The sequence below is a fragment of the Podarcis cretensis genome (assembly GCF_951804945.1).
Source record: "Podarcis cretensis genome assembly, chromosome: 3".
NCBI lineage: Eukaryota > Metazoa > Chordata > Lepidosauria > Squamata > Lacertidae > Podarcis > Podarcis cretensis.
Genome location: NC_137172.1, coordinates 24,703,247 through 24,707,185, shown reverse-complemented (window position 1 = coordinate 24,707,185; position 3,939 = coordinate 24,703,247). Strand labels below are relative to the sequence as shown.

General features: G+C 43.1%; 1 long non-coding RNA gene across 1 annotated transcript; it reads right to left on the bottom strand.

Moving 5' to 3' along the window:
- Positions 1–300: 300 nt before the first annotated feature.
- On the bottom strand, positions 301–3,495 carry LOC307213523. The gene is made up of 3 exons (XR_013837549.1): positions 3,447–3,495; positions 781–850; positions 301–609 (listed from the first exon to the last, which is right to left on the bottom strand). It is a non-coding gene; the product is annotated as an uncharacterized lncRNA (long non-coding RNA).
- Between the last annotated feature and the right edge of the window lie 444 nt (positions 3,496–3,939).

Genomic DNA, 3,939 nt, shown 5'->3' with positions numbered 1-3,939 from the left:
CACTAACTGCGACTCCCCCCAAAGACCACAGTTTATATGCCTTAACAGCATCATGAGCACAAATCATGATGAATGCACATGATAAGGACATCTGGAAGTGGAGTTGGCACCACCAAGAGATCCATGATGCTGCCTTTTGGCAGTTGACTAATGCCATGTCCATTTCTCCATTTGGCAATCCCATCCCTCTCCCTTGAAAGGAGAGCGTTCTGCGCAATGTTCTGAACAATGTCTGTGTAGAAGCATTGGCCCCACAGCAGGACGTAAATCCTGTGGCACCTTCTCACTCTACAGGCCTATTCTATCTGAACAATTCCATGCAATAGGCGTGATTCTCCCATATGGCACAGTTGCCTGGAGGAAAGAGAAGCAATGATACATGATGACCAAATTTGTGATAGCTGATGACAGCAGCTTTGCACATCCCAACAGTTTACATGATTGATGCACTGTGCCAATTCACCAGCACACAATTCCCAACCTGCTTATCTCTTAAATATTTTCTCACAGATTTTCCATCATGTTTTTTTGGGCTCAAATTTGACAAAGAACAGCTGGTTCTGATTTGTCCGATCCTGTAGACATTTCCTTGCTGTGGTGTCATAAGGCCTGGAAGACAGGAAACAATTGCAGGGGAAATCGAAACAGGCAAAAATGAAAGGGAGCGAGCAAGAGTTCTTGAACTTCTACTCGGTTTCAGTTTTCCCAGATGTTAGCCAGGTGTCTTAACCAGCCCACCACTAAGCAGATTAAAAATAGATCCTGGTGTGCTGTGTATACCTGCTCCAGAAAAAACTGTTGTTCTATGTTCCTTTCTTCTTCTCCTGTAGCATAAACTCTGTAGCATACTCTGTAGAACAGACATGACATCAAATATTAGGACAAGTGTATAAAATTAGGTAAAATACAGCTTTGGTTCTTAAATGCTTCATTTAAGGACTCTTAGTGACATATTCAGACTAGACAATGACATCCCCATAAAACTTGGACTTTCTCTTTATTCTCTACTTATATTGGATCCCACATGAGTGTAGGGATATATGGCCCTCTGATGCTGCTGGAAAACAGCTTCCATCATGCCTGGCTTCCATCATGCTGGCTTGGACTGATGGAAGTTGAAGTCCAATTACATCTGGAAGACCACAGGTTCCATATACCTGGATTAATCAAAACCTGTATCCTGCATCCATTTTTCTTCCTGGTAACAGAGAAAGTAGAAACCATGCACCCCATCCATCGCACATGCTAATTCTTCTATTCTCGTTGACTCTTACAATGCCATTTCCATACACGGGCATCACTCAATGATCTTCAACTGAGCATGTGTGCTGGCTTCATTGAACAGCATTGTGCTTTGAGGAGATGTAAGGTTATCTAGAACTTCACCAGCACTGGGAGACACATGCAAGTCATGACATCCAGCCCAGAGTCTCTCTTGCCCCAGGCTATGCAGTTAATTAATTGCTTCTCATTTATGAATCGCTTCCTGTGAAACATCTCAAAGCAAGGCTGCAATAAAGACATCTATAAAGCAATTTCATATATGCAAACAATTAAAAGAGTTTTCGAATCCAATACAGCTATAGACAAGGATAAAAAATATCCACTTGAAAGTATTGTGGTGGATCAATAGGTGTCAAAAAATAGTTGAGACAACACCTGTTTTATGTGTAATGGAAGGGCGTTTCTGCTTTGTGGCTATTTGTAGCTGCCTTGGCTCAATCCAGATTTGTCACAAATTGGTCCCATTCAGTTTCAAGCCCAGGATTCAGCCAGATCAGTTGCATAGTATTAATTATAACTATTAGGGCTGTGCAACTGGTTTGCCCAAATCATGAACCAAATCAGGCTGATTTGTGCTGAATCCAGACAGAGTTGAGGCAACCACCGTAGTTTTCACTCTATAAGATGCACCAGACCATAAGACGCACCTAGCTGTTGGAGGAGGAAAACAAGAAAAAAAATAGTCTGAATCCCAGAAGCCAGAACAGCAAGAGGGATCACTGTGCAGCGAAAGCAGCAATCCCTCTTGCAGTTCTGGCTTCTGGGATAGCTGTGCAGCCTGCATTCGCTCCATAAGACGCACACACATTTCCCCTTACTTTTTAGGAGGGAAAAGGTGAGTCTTCTAGAGCAAAAAATATGGTACCCTCTCCCAATACTTATCGAGCAGGTGCCTTCTTGGGAACTCCCTTCCATCACACATGAAACAGGTGTTGTCTCAATGATCTTTTCAGCACCTATTGAAGATCTTCCTGTTCCAGCACAATACTTTCAAGTCAATATTTGTTATCCTTGCCTATATCTTTTCAGCACCTACTAAAGGCCTTCCCTTTCCAACAAAATTGGTTCTTCATTTCCTCCTGGGCAACCTTCGGGGGCCACAAGCAAAGGGTGGGTGGAGCAAGAGATGAAAGTGGGCAGGGCAACAAAAGTGAATCTTACCCCTATGCAAGTTCGCATACCCTTCAGCATTTCTCTGATGAAAATAGGGACATCCTATTCTACATCAGGAAGCTTCTCCCACATTTGATCTCACAGCAAACATAATGTGTGAAGGGATGGGATCATGCACAACACCTTCAAATGATAAATGGAATGAATTGTTATTATTTTTTAGCTGTAAGCTGCCTTGAGTCCCTATAAGGGAGAAAAAGGTGGATTATGCTACTACTACCAGAGAGTAAATCCTATCGAACTTAGAAAGCTCCATTGAAAACAGTGGGAATTACTTCTCAGTAGACTTCTCCATTTACAATAAGGGAATAAACGCTCCACACTAAAAAAAAAAATGGCTGCTGCTGAAGCATGGCAATTAAAGACTTTAAAGTGGATTGGTGACATTTTCCTTCTCAATTATAGGAAGGGCTTTGTTGGTGCAGGAATTTTATTTTCAGTATAAACAGGACTCTGCTTTGCACCTACACACACACACACACACACACACACAGCACTTTTAAATGTTCTCCAAGATATGGAGGGGAGAAAAAGGGGAAATGGGGATAGTCTGGGTTAAATCAGAAACCGGGAAGGCTTCTGTAATTCTGGGACTGTCCCTGGAAAACTGGAACACTTGGAGCTATGAGTTAGGCTAGTTTCTACACACACTTACAGATATCTCTCTATCCCTCATCCTGACAAGCAAGAAGCATTATCAGAGTTGAAGGATACAAGCAAAAACACAGGGGCAGAATGCAAAGCAAAGAGTTTGAGGAGAGAGGTTGTGGCTGGGCCAACTAGAGAAGCATGGAGGGCCACATTTGCCCCATGGCATCCCTAGCCCTACCCTACTGATATCAGCTGGACTGAGCTTAACTCGCCTACGGATTGGGTCTGTCTCTCCTCAGGCGAACTTGCACAGGAAGAACTCAAAAGCATCAAGGCAAATTTGTAGATATCCAGAGAGGGGGCGGGGGAAGAAGGAGAGAGAGAAGGAAATTCCACACCCTTTTGACAGCAACCAAGTCTGGAAAGCTTCAGGTTGATGGCAAGAACCTTTCAGGGTGAGTAAGTCATGGTTACAGTTGCTATGCAACTCTGCAGGCTGTCACGGAACTTGCATCATGAAGGATACCAGAACATTTTATAAACTGAGGAACCCTGTCCAGTGGAGGTTTCACAAGCAAATCAAGCCATAGAAAGGCAAAAAAAAAAAAAAAAAAAAAGGGAAGGGAAATGGAAATGGAAATGAAAAGAAAGAATACAAAAGGAAGGAAGGAAGGAAGGAAGGAAGGAAGGAAGGAAGGAAGGAAGGAAGAAAGGGGAAGTAGTGGTCTCACTTAGTGAAAGGCACCCAATTTAAGGTGGATTAAGAGGTGAGGAAGAAGAAGAGGAGGAGGAGGAGGAGGAGGAGGAGGAGGAGTAGTTTGGATTTGATACCCCGCTTTATCACTACCTGAAGGAGTCTCAAAGTGGCTAACATTCTCCTTTCCCTTCCTT